The 14,863-nt window shown below is 51.6% G+C and overlaps 1 protein-coding gene and 1 long non-coding RNA gene across 6 annotated transcripts in view; one reads left to right on the forward strand and one right to left on the reverse strand.

Moving 5' to 3' along the window:
• Positions 1-1,411: 1,411 nt before the first annotated feature.
• LOC117436155 (uncharacterized) lies at positions 1,412-5,761 on the reverse strand. Its single transcript, XR_004549593.1, has 3 exons — positions 5,716-5,761; positions 2,292-2,484; positions 1,412-2,217 (listed from the first exon to the last, which is right to left on the reverse strand). It is a non-coding gene; the product is annotated as an uncharacterized lncRNA (long non-coding RNA).
• Positions 5,762-8,564: 2,803 nt separating this feature from the next.
• PHRF1 (PHD and ring finger domains 1) overlaps positions 8,565-14,863 on the forward strand; it is a 29,780-nt gene continuing 23,481 nt past the window's right edge. For 3 of the 5 annotated variants that reach the window (XM_031049036.2, XM_031049039.2, XM_034061725.1), the window contains exon 1: positions 9,224-9,352. The gene's annotated coding sequence lies outside the window, so the exon portion shown is untranslated. Of the gene's footprint in view, positions 8,584-9,223; positions 9,353-9,892; positions 9,912-14,863 lie in introns of those variants that run through there. The other 2 variants (XM_031049038.2, XM_031049037.2) reach the window with 2 other exon arrangements.

A 14,863-nucleotide genomic window follows, 5' to 3' on the forward strand; every position in this document is an offset into this window, starting at 1 on the left:
TGGATTACTGCAAGCAAGAACATCTGCTCTTGCTCTCCATCAGTGTCTCCCCTGAGACTGCTGGGTTCTGGGCCCTGGGGATGTGCCCTTCTCAAAGCTGATTTTTTGAGGTGCCACTGCAGCTCAGCAGGTTGGTCAAGTGATATTGAAGGATTAAAGTGTGCTTTGTTGGGAAAGTGCTGGTGCAACCAGTTACAATGGGAGAGCTGCTGCAGTGAGAAGATGCAATTTCAGAGTGGTCTTTTTTGAATCATGGGTTTTGGGGCTTTTGGGCTGGTTGGTTTTTTGTTAGTTTTTTTCTTCCTCCTTAAATCACATATGTCAGGGAAAATGAGGTAAAACTGTTTATTCTGTGCAGCTGGATCTAGGACTTTCTCTCCTGTTTGCTTCCTTTTTGGCCTTCTTGTGGTCAACTTTTTGGACTTTCTTGTGTTTAAAAGTGAGACTCCATCTTGATAGGAAGAGCAGCAGAGGCTGATGGACGTTGTAAAGAGCACTTCAGTGCTGCTTGGGGGGGGAAACACCCAAAAAGCAGGTTCAGAAAACCCACTTGCCTTGGACATGGCCAGATTTGGGATGTTGTGCGAAGTCCTCTGTGTGCCCTGAAATGCTGACCTCCACAGGTTAAAAACTGGATCTTCTGGTTTGGGGGCTAAACCTGTAGCTTTGCATTCTGCAAAATAAATGGGAATAAACACCAAAGGGTCACTGCTTATGGCACCTCCTGCTGGGAAAAACAGGGCAGAAAATTAATCTGAATCTGATTTTGCGTAGGATTTTTGCCCTGCGCTTCTGCTTATATATTTGATGGTGCTTTTTGTGGGTCAGTTCCACTCAGCCGTGATCTGACAGGTCAAACCAGCATCAGTCTGCCTTGGGGCGGGGGAATAGCAAGGGAAATACAGGTTTAAAAAATATGCATCACTGCAGATTTTGGCCCTGAGTGCTGGGATGCAGGGTTTGGAACTGATGTGTGGGATGGGGGACAGCATGATGTGGCTGTGTCTCTCAGAGGTTTAAGCATCACACAGAGGGTTACGGTGAGTGCCATGGCTTGGAGCTACCTCTGCTTTTCCAGTGCAAGGCTGTGGCATTTTGTGTCCCATAAACCATCACCCAGCTGCTGCAAAGGCAGCGGTGTTTTCTAAGGTGATAAATTACTTTGATTAACGCCTCTCTCCCTGCTGTGGTGCACACCAGAATGGGGAGAGGCGTTAATCAAACTCATTTATTACCTTGGGAAACTCCCACCCGCGGGTGACCTATATTCCTCCTGGTACTGGGGGTGTGCAATGGCATGGTGAGTGTGCAGGTCCCCACGTGTTATTTAACCCACTGAAGCTCAATACCTGCTCTGGCTCCCCTGCCTTTCTCTGCTCCAAAGGCTGTGTCAATAATACATTTCTGCCATTGAATATTTTATTGATGGTTTGACTTTTTTTGCTGCTCACAATTCCCATTTCAAGGCTGCGTGATTGTTCCTAATTAAAATTTTATGCCCTGGGAGAAGCCTTCTTGCTACAGTGGAGATGATGCTGTCCTTTTCTAGGCCACTACAGAGTGCTAGGAAGGAATTACTCATTGTTATGAGATTAAAACAGAGCGAATGAATTATTGTTTTTTCTCCTAAAAACAAAAACACAAACCAAAAGCCCAGCGTACGATGCGTACTGGAGAGGGAACAACCAGCTGCTTGTGGCTGAGGCAAGGATCCAAGCATACCAGGTGCCTCGAGGATGCTGTGCTTGGGTGAATAGAGGACAGCCATGTCCCCATGTCCCTCAGGAGCTGTGGACCAGCTTCTTCCTTCCCTGCAGCAGGCAGGAATGGGATTCAGGTCTTCTCCCTCCTTGAATGCTTCTCACCACCAGCTCGGGTGGCACCCAGCAATCACAACACAAAGGACATACCTGTTTTTTCACTGGTGATCAGCCTCAGCATCCTTTTGAGTTTTTATTTTTAATTAGATCTGCAGCCTCTCAGGCCGAGGCGCGGTTGAGCAGAGCAGTTCGGCCACCTCCAGCCCTTGGGCCTCTTCTGCTTTCTGTGATACCCAATTACTACCATTTTTTTTAATATTGCATAAGCAAATAACATGGCTCCCAGATCCTCACCCACCTACCCTGGGCTGTGCCAGCTCTTTGGGTCAGGCATCTTCTGCAGATGGTGCTGCCCCAGACCAGTACAGTTCCTCAAGGGCAGCACAGCTGCATACACCTGAAACACACCCAGTTTGCGGTCATGGGTTTGTACGAGTTCCCCAGTGTCTGAGTTTCCCCCTTAAATCTCACCTAGAGTGCTAGAAGCAAGCATTTGTGGTGCCTCCCGGCCCCTGGACTTGGCAAGCACACGCTTCAGCACCAGTTACATAAGGAAAGGTGTGAATGACTGGAGGAGAAAATGCCTGTTGGTTTTGCTGCCCAAGCTGTGTACAGATGCTCTGCTGCTCACTCCTGGGCGCACAGTTCCTCTGAGGGTAGTTCACTGCAGAGAGAGAAGAGAATCTCCTTGAACTGGCATGTGTGTCTGTGCAGGGAGCACTATCTGCTCTCCCTATGATGGTTTTCCTTTCTCTGTCTCAGGGCAAAGACTGAGTGCATTCTACCTTAACCTGAGAAATAAAACAAAAACTGAAAAAGATTTAAAAAACCATAAAGCACTAGAGGAAGCTGGGAAATTTCCTTGTTTATGGATGAGCAAGTTTCTCTCCCAATGGAACCTCCTGCCAGCAGAAATTTTATTCCTTTTTTTTTTTTTTTAGGATGTATTATGTAAGTCCATGTTTGCATTTAACTGACTGACTCCCTCTTAAACAATTCATGTACTCCTTCTATTCCTCACAGGCCAGCTTGCTCCTTCGGTGAGGCTCACCATCGACCTGCCATTGGTACACATTACAGACAGAACAGGGTAGGCACTTCCTAGCACAATGCTTGAAGCGTTAGGCCTGCTTGCTTCCCTCTGCAAAGAGCTGAAACAAGAGAGCAAAATATGTGAGGAGAACAGAGAAGTCCCTTCAGTGTAACAGGCCTGACAGTCAAGCATCTTCCCCTCCTGTAAAGCACACTCCTGCCTCTCCCCTGAAATCTTACAGCATCATTTCTGAGCAAGAGCTTTTAGCACCAACTATTCTTGTTGCCAAGCTAAGCATGTCCTTACCAGTCTGCTCATTAGCTACCAAAAACCATGAAGGTAAGGGGTATCTTAGCCCTGGTGCTGGGCTTTCTGCTTGAGAGACAACCAGGTAGCACCCCTTCTGCTCTCCTTTTCAAGCCACCTTCACTGGCTGCAGAGGTAAAATAATAGGTAGGAGGCACGGGGCATGCAATGCACATTAGGTATGTCACCGAGAAGGTACAGCTTTCCTCTTCACCTCGTCTAGCACCCAATAATACAGTAATAAGCACTCAAGCACTGGTTTTGCACTATTTATTGAAGACAGCACAGGTGACAGCAGAGCAGCTTAGTTTTAAATCATACCACAAGAATGCTAAAAACAGGAATTAAGCTGTTTACTTACCACAGCTTACTGGAGAGAGACACAAAATAAAAGCAAAACCAAACAAACTTCAATTCAACCCCTTGCATTTGCTTACTGGAGCTGAGCAGGATGGTTCCATAGGTAGTAGAAAATTCATACCACCACGCTGCTCGTGGGAACTGGGACAAGCCTTGCCAGGCAACCCACAGAGCTGCTTCTGCCAGTGGCATCTCCAGCTGTTAGTCATTGGGCAGCACAGCCCCACACACAGGGATATTTCTTCAAGAAGAAACAAAGCACCTTCATTTTCAGATGCAGGTTTGTTACATGTACAGTTACACATCCGATGAAATGGGGTGGCAGGGGACCACGGGGCTTCCGTTTGTGCCCACAGACACGCTCATACACAGGTGTATCTTGCACCAGGATTCCCTCTCCCTGCTCTCCACGTGGCTACGCTGTGCTCCTGCTTGCTCGGCACTAGCAGTGGGGAGATGCTGTAAGTGTAGCTAGGGAGGAGGAAAGCCTTCTGCGGCTGAGAAAGCTATGAACTTATCTGACCCCCCAGTCGAAAAAGGCCCACCTGGCTTCTGAGCAAGTGAGAAAGCAGCTTTGGTGAATTCAGGTGGTTTTCCTCTCTTTTCACCCTTTTCACTCTTTTCACGGTTTGAGCACCGTGCACTCACCCAGTCTGCATGGGGCACAGAGGGAGCTGATTTTTTCTTGCAGAAGAGCAGATGCTCGTCCAGGACCCAAAGGGAGACACAACAAATGAGTGAGGGCAGGAGAGATGGGGACAGGCAAAATTACTCTGTGACAGTCTCTATCAGCACCGACGACATTGCTCTGCCTTCTGAGGAATTAACTACTTACTGACCAGAGCACTGCTGAGTCTTCCAGACCAAGCCTTTGTAACAAGTCCAGGGCTACATGTGAGCAACAAGAAGACCTGAGCCCTTCCAGGAAACCTCAGCAGGCTGTGGTGAATCCTGGCTGGTTATTATGAGTTTAAGCTGCTGGTAAAGCTGTGCTGTGCTTTAAAAAGGGTAAGTTTCAAATACCAGCTTCTTCACCAGTCTAAAACTGCAAGAGAGAACTTTGGAGGAGAAGCAATCTGCGTCGTCACTTCCTCCGTTTCTAGTGACAGCCACTCTGTGCGGCTGGAGGAGTCCCTGCCCCGCTCGCCTTCCTGCTCCTTGGGGCCATGAAGTCAGAGCCGCCTGCGTGACATCACGGTGTGATGGCGCAAGACAGCCCTGCCAGAACCCAGCCAAAGGCTGGGGACCCAATAGAGCCCTGGCGCAAGGAGGGGTAAGCTGGGTGCAAGGAGGGGGGGGCTGGATGAGAAACAAAACGGCCACAGAAAAGCAAAGTGAAGCTCATTTCTGTTGTTCATTTAACAGACTAGAGAGTCTCTTTTTAAAGGTGACTCATCCGGGGCAATACCAGGCAGTTTATTCTATTAACACACCCTTGGCAATAGCACTTCAGTTAGTCACTGACTGGGTATCAAGACGTCACTGGCTGGGATGAAGCGCCTCTTTAACTTGGTACAGAGTCCACTAGCACTTACTGACTTTGGAGAAGAGCAGGGAAGGAGAGAGAGGGGCACAGCATCCCTCCGGCGCAACTTTACCAGGGGCTCCTAGCACCCACACACCGCCACGGCCCGTTCCACTCATCTCCGTTGGCGCTGGACACACCGAGCCCGGCTGCATGAAACCTTAAACCTTTTCACACCCCACCACGCCGGGGGTGCAAGGCGCTATCTCTGCATGTCAGGGGTCTGCCGGGCCAAGGATGGGAAGCTGCTGGAGGCAGGACAGTGGCGTTTCACGGGGGGACGGCTCCTCCTCACGCCGAAGCCGCTCACTCGGGTGGCACGGAGGGGACGCAGGCGTCGCGGCGCGGGTCCGTGGAGGTGAGGCGGCCGCACAGCGGTGTCCGAGGAGCAGGTTAGCCGCTGTCACACGCACAGTGGAGTCGCCGAGAGCACAATGTGCGTTAGTCAGTGGCTCACCTGCTCCTGGAGGATGACGGAGAGCGGCGGGGCCCGCAAGCAGCACAGGAGACAGCGCGAAGGATGGGTCGGGGGCGGAGGGGGGTCGCGCCGTGCCCGGCTCCGCGGCGCATCCCTGCACGGGGGGTGCAGCTCCGCGCAGCACCCCCGGGAGAGGCCCCCCCAGTACCGCCCTGGGGTCGCAGTGCCTCCTCCGGCCCCGGCCGCCGCTCACCTGCGCTCCGCGGCTCCGCGCTCCCCCCGCAGCCGCCGTCGCCAACTTCTCGCTCTGCCCCGGCCCGGCCCGGCCCGGCCCACGCCGCGCGCCGCGGCCCCTCGCCCCGCCCACCACGCCTCGCCTGCCAATAGCGACGCCGCCCGCCCGCCCGCTGGCCCCGCCCCCACGCCGCGCGGCCCAATGGCGGCTCCGTCACCGCCAGGCGGCAGAGGCCTCCTCCGCCCCCCCGTCAGTGACAGCAGCGGGCGCGGCGCGTTCGCTTCTGCACGTCGCTGCTGCGGGGAGGAACCATTTGTACCTGTTGAACCGCCGCCCGCCTCCCGCTCACCCCGCCCCGCCGACCCCCTCCCCGCCCTCGCCGCTAAGCCTAAGGCCGCTGCCGCTGGCGGTGCCCCCTTTACCCGGCCGCCGCCAGCGGGGACCCCTTCCCCGCTACACGGAGCCCCGTTGCCCCCCCCACTTCCCTCCCTACTTCCCCTCCGTCCCCTTCCCGCCCCCGCCGCAGCCCGCCCATGGTACGGTCCGCCGGGGCCGTGCCATCAGGGCAGTGTCGGGGCGCACGTACGCGGGGAGGGGGGGGTGTACTGCGGCCGTGTACCCCCCGCTGCCGCTCTGCACGTCGTGGTGGTGAATTTCACCTCGCTGCATTCATTTGTTATATAGTTGTTCCCGTTGTTCCTCTCTAGGTTGGAAAACCTGGCCACAGAGTGATGCTCCCGGGGGTCCCGCAGCCTGGAGCCCCCACTGAACCCCGCGGTCAGGGACCGGATGACCCGGGCATCTTCTGCCAGTAGCGTCTTTCCCCCCCAAAAAAGCACTTTGTGCTTTTTTGTGAGAGTTCACTCTTGGCTATCAACCTACAAGCTGTCAGACAAACGGTTGAAACGCTGACAATGTTGGGGTGCCCCAGCGAGGGTTTTCTCAGTGCCAAAGGTAGTGCTGGATGGACGTAGCACTGTTCTGTGGAGGTGAAGAGCCTTGCTGCACACACACGGAGAGTCGGGTGTGTGGCTGGCTCCCGTTTGCCCAAAGATACACACCTTTCTCAGACCAGAAACTAGAGCGTGTCTGGGGAGCAGGCACATGTAGTGGGACCCCCCACTTCATTCACACTGCTGGTGTTCAAGAGAAAGGACACTTTGGGTACAAAAGTGGCTGCTGACCAAACTGGCCAGACACCACATCCCTGCTGAACTGGTAACACCCGCTGTCTAGCAGAAGGCACTGGTTCTGCATCCCTTGAGGAAATTGTCGCAGCTCTGATGGGCGTTCTGCTGCCTGGTGCTCTTCCTGCAAGGTGTGGTGCAAGACTTGGAAGCAAAACCTAGTGCGGGCTCCCCGATAGCCGACGGTGATTACCGACGGCAAAGGATTTCCCTATGTGTTTTGATGGAGCGTGTGCCAGCCATCCGCGGCTCTGCTCTCTCGCTGCCGGTGGGCAGGGGGGATGGGGACAGCCCCTCTTCTGCGTGACAGCCCGCACAATGACAGCCTCTGTTGTCATTTCGTGCGCGTGTTGTGTGGGGCTTTTTTGTTTTCACCCAGCAGCCATAGGGAAAAAGTCACGTATTTTAATGTCTTCCCCAGTACAGGGCTGGCGCCCAGACTGGAGCGAAATCGGCCACGGCGCACACAGGCCCCTGAACCAACACCGAAAGTCAGGCGTGGCAGTGGAAAATGTCACTTTGTTTAAAAACAGGTATTTCGTGTGGAGCAACGTGGCTGGGTGCTGCCCAGACACCTCCTTGCCGGGCTGCTGCGCGGGACACGCGTGCCGTGGGCTGCCATCTCTTCTTCAGACGGTGCCTGACATTTCATGTTTGGTTTTAAAGTAAATAAATAAATACGTTAAATCCTTCCTCCCCCGGCTGCGAGCAGACAGGGAAGGAGTGTGTTTCGCAGCGGTGCTTGCACAGCTGGCTGTCGGCACGTTGCTCGGACCTCCCTGCGCGCCGCATTAAACCGTCCAGCGCGGAGTGGGGCTGGCTGGGGTCCAGCCGGGCACGGCCGGCGCGGCTGTGGCGGACGAACCTCTCGCCTGCTACCCGAGCGAAGGGTGAGATGGGATGATGTGTGTTCTAACGAACAGCAAGACCGCTCAGGGCTTGGAGGAGGGGGCCTGCCATTGCCCTGGCGAGGCTCCTGTCTGGGGTGCTTTGCCCCTGCTCCCCCGACAGCTCCGAACGAGCTCGTGGCTCAGCGCTTAATCTCCGGGATGAAATTTCCTGCTGACACGGCCGGTGCTTCCCTGAGGGCAGCCCCCACTTGTTCCAGCCCTGCAGCTCTTCCCTTTGTTCCCAACTGGTCGGTGTAAGCGGTGACAGTGAACCGCGCCCGCTGACTGCGGGGAAGCGCCGGGGAGCGCCCGGCAGCCCCCGGCCCTCATTGCCGGTGCCGTCGTGCAGCGGGGACTGAGCCCGCGGGCTCGGGGAGGAAGCCACAAAGGGAAACATGTCCCCGGGGCCCAGCAACCGCCGTGACCATTACTGTGCAATTAAAAAGCTGTCCCCCTGACAGCGCAGATCCCGTTTTCTCAAACATAGGCGGGTTGTGTTCAGTGGCTTCAGAAGGGTGCTCGCCCTCAACCCCGCCTCGCCCCGCTCCCGAAGCCCTGAGCGGGCAGGCAGCAGCACGGCCTGAGCAGGGGTTGCTCCGCTCTGTGCGGTCAGGAAAAGGCCCTTACTTTCAACCCTGGCCCCCATCTGATTCCTGACAATGGCCCGAGTGTCTGCGAGGACGTGCGCGTTAGCGCTGGGTCACGGCCGAGCAGACAGGGCTGCGCTCCCCACCCGGCGGAGAGCAGGGGCTTGGGCAGAACACCACGGCTGGTGGGACACTGCGAGAGGGGGAACAACCCTTCCTCCGGTACGTGCGTGCGATCAGCCAGCAGAACGGGAACATTTGGGCTGGGATCAGCCACGCGTACTTAGAGGGAAAAAAAAACCCAGCCGCGATCTGCATCGCCTGACAGAGGTACTTAAGGCTGATGCGCGCCCGCACGGACCGCACGCCTGCCTCCTCCGAGAACAGCGTGTCCGGGCGCAGCCTGCCGCGGTGGCAACGTGCGCTCCACCGGCCGTTCCTAAGGCTTCTCTGGGGACCGTAGCCCCGACCCCGACGCTCAGGTCGGGTTGTCAGTGTGCGGCAAGGGAAGGCAGCAGCCGGGCCCGGCCCCGGCAGTTCCCCGCCGGCCTCACAGCCTCAACACCGCAAGCCTGGGGACACCGACCGAAGGGACACCGAGCACCCCGGGGATGGAGGGGGGGTGCCCCTGTCCGCCCGGCTCCTGTGGGGCACTCCAGCCCCGCTGCCCGGTGCTGCCCACGGGGACTCAGGTCCTTCCCCTCAGGGCGGTGCGGTGGTATAGCCCGGTGCACCCCTCCTCCGATGGTTCAGTCCTGCGGCAGTTCTGCTCCCCCGTTCCCTCTAATGGTTCACTCTGCCTCTTCACTCCTTTCCCCCTCCCGCACGCAGTGGTTCAGTCCTGCTCCTGCAGGCGGTGGCACCGCCGTGCCCCGGATGTGTTCCCGCAGCACTTCCGAGGTGGGGGGGTTTTGTGCCGTGCAGCTCCCGGTGGTGACGCGGCCTGGCCCTGCTGGGCCCGGTGACGTGAGTGCTGGAGCCTTCTCCTCGTGTGAGTGCCCGGGCACGGGCGGTAGCTCTGGGGCTGGCCTGGGCCAGGGGAGGGCGGCGGGGCCAGGCCGGGCCTCGCCGCGAGCTGCAGCTGCGCGGAACCGCCGTCCTCCGCCGCGGTCCTCCGTCCCCTCTGCCAGCTCCTGAGGGGACAGCCGCGGCGCGCCCGGGCTGTCTGTGTGTGTTTAATTCAGGCCCTACAGAGGTACCTGCGTAGCGATTTACTCTGAGCAACCGCTGGCGGAGGATGCGGCTGAGCGGGGGGGCCGCCGCGGGGCTGCTTCCGCTCTGTCCGCAGCCGCCTTTATCCCGGAAGCGGTCCCAAGGGGTGGGAAGCGGTCGAGCGAGCGGCAGCCCTCTGCGCGGTGGGGGCCGGCGCAACGGCGGCCCCGTGCTGCGGAGCGGTCCGGAGCCGTGCGGCAGTTTAACCTAATGCTGCGAAGACTTACTGCATACAACCGAAGGTTTCTGTTTCTCGCTCCCCTTCCTGTTGTTTGTGCTGCACGTGTGAGTGTGTTTGAAGAAGTTGTAAGCTATTTCAGCCTTCTACAAGGAAGTCGGTGGGTCCCTGGCTAAAAAGCAGAAATAAGACTTTTTGTGCGGTTTTTTTTTAACAGATTAACTTATTGCAAAGCGCGTTTGGGCTTAAAGATGTAGCCTAGAGGGACCGGTACTTGCTGACAGGTTTTAAAGCTCAGTGCTCCTCATTGTGTGCCCCGTGTTCAGTAACAGTCAGGTGTGGGGCTTTTTGTAGGCTTGGTTACTGTTCTTCCTGCTGGTTGTAACATAGATGCATTGCTGATGTATTGCAGAGGAGTTTGCTTCGTTATTTCCTTCCTTGAAGGTCAGTAGGCCTTGAGACCTTTTGTTGACGGGAATGCACAAAAAAACACCCGACCCCAGCACACAAAAGTGCAGCATTTCGTTTTGCTTTTTCCCACAGCCTATAAGCAGCAGGGAAAGCTGTAGTTAAAGATGGGAATGGTGTGAAAGACTAATGCTGCAAAGGAACTCGCAAGTAAGTATGACTCTTCCTAAGAAAAGGAGCCTGCTAAGAAAGAGGAGGATGTGTAGCATTGGAGAGTGTTTGATTCCCAGCTGGAAACTGAGCTAGTGGCTTCAGGGAATCACAGGCTGGGAACTGTGTACATCTTGGCTCCTGCTTTGAATACAGAGGTACAAAACACCCAGCTGCTCCTCGGGGTAAAATGCTGCACTTCAAAAGTGCCTTTGCAAAGCCTGTGCTTTGTTTGCATTACAAACATATGTACACTCCCAAAGAATGGGGAGTGCGTGTCAGCTACTGGGGAAGCTTTGATGGACAATTTCGATCTTGGAATTTAGGGTGGCTAAATTCTAGGGCAGGACCAGGATGGGAGAAAGATAAGGGCTTCCTAATCTACCCCAGGATTAATTTTCTGTGCCTTATCTGCTAGGTTCTTAGGTACAACCATTATTTAAATTGCTGCATGGGCTATTCTAATAGTGGTTTTTAAGAGATAATCCTTTTGTGACTTAAACAGTGGAAAGTCAGATCTAAATTTAGATTTAGAGGGCTCCCTGTGTATGAGAGGTCAGCACTGTGTGGTTCTAAGCTGTAGGAGACTTGTTAGTTTGAATACTTTCCCTTCTTAGTTCCTCTTACTTTCACTTTTGGAATGTGGTGGTGGCAGATACTAGTCACACCATATCCAGACATTTTCCAACCAGGTACAACCATGATTTTTACGACATTCTTTCAGTGTAGTCTATGAAATTGGAAACAAACCAGAAGCTTTCTGATGTGTGACGGTGATTTTCCAGAGGGGCCAAAACGAAAACCAAACCAACAAATAAAGCAGATATGTCAACAAGAACTGAAAGCTCAGGTGTCTGAATATTTAGTAGACTTAAATTTAGTCATAGCTGCTCTTTGTAACATGACTGCTCAGGAACTGCACATTAGATCAGTGTTCAAATCTACCCTGTGAGAAGATCCATCTGACTTGCTTCTTTGCTTGTGTATAATCCTGAACACTACCAAAGCAGATTAAAGTAAATGTCTGGTCTAGCAGCTCTTCTGTTTCTGAAAAGTAGACACTACTGTAAGAAGTTGGAAATGGAGGAAAGGGGTTGGTGCTGGAAAGGAAGGCACACGTGACTGGAAGAATCGCTCACTGTTGTAGGCGGCCCAGTCAGCTTCGTGTCAGAGTGACACAGAACTTGAGTGTGTTTTGCAGGTCATGGCTCCTCTTATGGTTAGAAACCTGCACTTCTAGCTGGAACATACTCAAAGTATGTTAAAATACTGATTCGTGGTAAAAGGATTGTAGTTCAAAAACTGAATGTCTCCTCCAGAACAAGCATTTCTCGAGCAAACATTTCTCAAACAAGCACTTCAGTAAACAGTCTTCTTTGTTCTTAAAGCCAACAGAAAACCCTGTTGCTAATACAGCTTGAAGAAAGTATTTGTAATTGCTGTTTGATTGTACAATTAAAATGGCTTAAGACAGCTTGATGTAAAAATGTAATCTCTCTTAATAGCAAAGCTCAAGCTTATGATGTATACTGCTGCAGAACCCATGCTGCAGGGGGCACACACTGCTCAATGCACATGCCACAGGCCTGAGAGAGGTTGTGCCTTTGTGAAGGGAACCTAGCGCTCGGGAAGAGCGCTGGTGCATGTGAAGTGATCAGACACCTGCCATGCACTCACTGGCTTTTTGCAGTTTAATGTTTGATTAAAATATTGTGAGGCTCTTCTAAATGAGGATCTGAAAACAAGGATGTTAAGGAGGAGTACAGTATCTGCCTTCAGCAGATGTAGTGTGCAACCTGTAATTCAATCACTGGATGTTCTGTATGCACACTTCACACTTGTGAATGATGTACCTCCCCAGGGAACTGAAATAGGTTTTGCTGTAAGTGGTGATGTCTTGCACTAGTGGTATTGAGCCCAAAGACAAGCAATCTCTGGCCAAGTTATCCTGCATCTGTGCTTGTGAGCCGCCTGCTGTGGGTGCATCCTTAATTACTTTGAATAGGGTCTACAAAGTGGGATCCTCTCAGATGAGAGGGCCAGCGGATGTGAGAGCCTCTGCTGCTGAAGGGCTGCATGCAGAGTACTGCACACTTTGGCTTTTTCCAAGTGACCAAGCAGCAAGCTGTTGGGTACAGCAGTGGGGGCAGTTCCTTGGTACCCCTCAAACTGAAAGCAGCTGTAATTGCCTCAGTCAAATGGCCTTCAGGGTTAACTCTGCTTTTTAGCAGTCTAGGCTTTTGTGTTACAGAAGTTCATAGTTAAGGTTTGCCTCAGAGGAATGACTACAGTCTCCTCATTAACCAAGCTTCTTGGTTTAAATAATAATAATAAAAAAATGCTTCCTATGTATTTTGTATCTGCTAGTCCTAGCTTTGTGGGGGTTGGAAGAATTCTGATGTGTAAGTGCTGGAACGAAAGCTGGGCTTTTGTACAGGTGGGTGAGCTCTCTGAAGGATATCACGAATGTGTTTCATAGTGATAATTTGTTTGAAATGTCTCCCCATAAGAAAAAAAACCCACAAAAAAACACTTGGAATGACTGGTTATTGTTCTTAAAAAGTAGGAGAACAAGCTGTCATTTTAGGTGTACAATCAACTTGTGTTTCCTTCTTTCATTTTTTTTTCTTTAGAGCAGCTGTCCAGTTTGGAAAAGGTTATTTGGAAAGTAAGATCTGTGATGTTCTTAAAATCTCAAATTTACTCCATCTCTCTTGGTTTCTTTTTGTCTATTCCCAACTATCCACAAACCAGACTTTTTACTGACAAGATTTGAAGACTTGATTGCTTACTGCAATTCCAGATTTTCCTTAACTCGGGGTTTTGCCTCCGAGCAAAGTACAAGCTTACATTTGCAGCATAAGTATGTCATTTTAGATTGTCAAGTCACAAGAGCTGATTTGTTTGCCTCTGTACTTAAAGGATATCTTTCCATGGGGCAGCAGGGCGAAAATAACATGGGTAGTTGTTTTATTCCACAGCAGTGAAGAAATGCATGCTCTTTGGCAATGCAGTTAAGCGTATGTTGGTCAGAACTGTAGTTTGTGGGAGCCGCTTTTAAAAATAAAAAGGTCCTCTCCTCACTGTGCTGATTGCTTTGCTTTAAGAAGAACTAGGGAGCTGGGAAATGAAGGTCATCGTGGTGGTGAAGTGGAGGCTCATCCACTGTTATACCACAGTGGCTTTGGGTTATCCTCTGTGGCTCAGGCAGTGATAGGTCAGCAGGAACCCACTCTGATTCCAGAGCAGGTCAATGCAAAAGTGGTACAGGCAGAGCTTCTGCATAAAATCCAAATCTACAATGTAAATTCACACTTAACAAGCATGCCTGGTGCTGCTGTGCTGTGGGACTGGTGCTGACAGACTCTGCCCTTGTGGTGGTGTTGCAGCTGGTTTTGCATGAGTTTTGCGCTGCTGTGGCTAGCTTAGCTTTTTGGAAGGTGTTACATAATTGAGTTTGAGTTTGAATAATTCATATGTATGCATTGCTGAAACTTGAAAAATTCACAAGGTTTCTGTCAATTTTTTTAAATTTATTTATTTTTAAGTTATGTTATGGAGTCCCTGGCTTTTGATAAGTCTGTGTGTTTTCAGCCAGCATAAACTGTTTTTAAGCACACTCCTATTAACAGTCACAAATTCATCTAAAAGTTTAAACTTCTTAGGCAAGATTTTTCCTGAAGTTACAAGAAATCTTTACCAGGAAGGTTTTGTGTTGAAGTTAGATTTTATTTTATTTTAGCCTTTTTTTTTCCTCTGAGCATCGAAGACTCCATTTGCAGTTCAGTCTGGTTTAGCTAAGTCTGCAATTTTAAGGCTCTTAAACGTAGAGCTGTGCTACGTGGCTCAAAAAGGGAGTGTGCAAGTAAAGATACAGATCAAGAGCGCTTGAATAAAACATAACATTTTGTTCCAAAGTTTCTCTTAATATGCAAGATGTGTAATGTGGAGCGAGAAGAGCACCTGATTGAAACTTCTGTGCTGTGCTTGTTGGAGAATCCAGGGTTTTTTTTTCTTGTATTAAGATATAATATCTAGCTTTGTAAGTGTCAGCTAGTTATATTTTTTCCATTACTTTCTTATAGAAGCTTGCAGGGATCTGTCTGTCTGAACACTTTGTAGTGTTATGTATTAAAAGCTCTGGTTTAATTGTCATCATGAAATTAGATCATGAAGCATCTCTCAGTATTTGTCAGTTTTATTGCCAGTCTGTGCTAATGCACAGCAATTAATGTGATTGCATTAATATGCACTGAATCAAGTCTTCTCCTTTCTGTGGGATGATGGTTATGAGATCTGAGACTTCTCTGTTTCATGACAGCTGTGAAAAGGCCCTTTTTAAAAAAGATCTAAAATAACATACTCTTTCATAGAAACACCAGAATGTTTTGGGCTGGAAGGGACCTTAAAGATCATCCAGTTCCAACCCCCCTGCCATGGGCAGGGACACCTTCCACTAGACCAGGTTGCACAAGGCCTCATCCAATCTGGCCT

This window comes from Melopsittacus undulatus, chromosome 4 (assembly GCF_012275295.1).
Source record: "Melopsittacus undulatus isolate bMelUnd1 chromosome 4, bMelUnd1.mat.Z, whole genome shotgun sequence".
Taxonomy (NCBI): domain Eukaryota; kingdom Metazoa; phylum Chordata; class Aves; order Psittaciformes; family Psittaculidae; genus Melopsittacus; species Melopsittacus undulatus.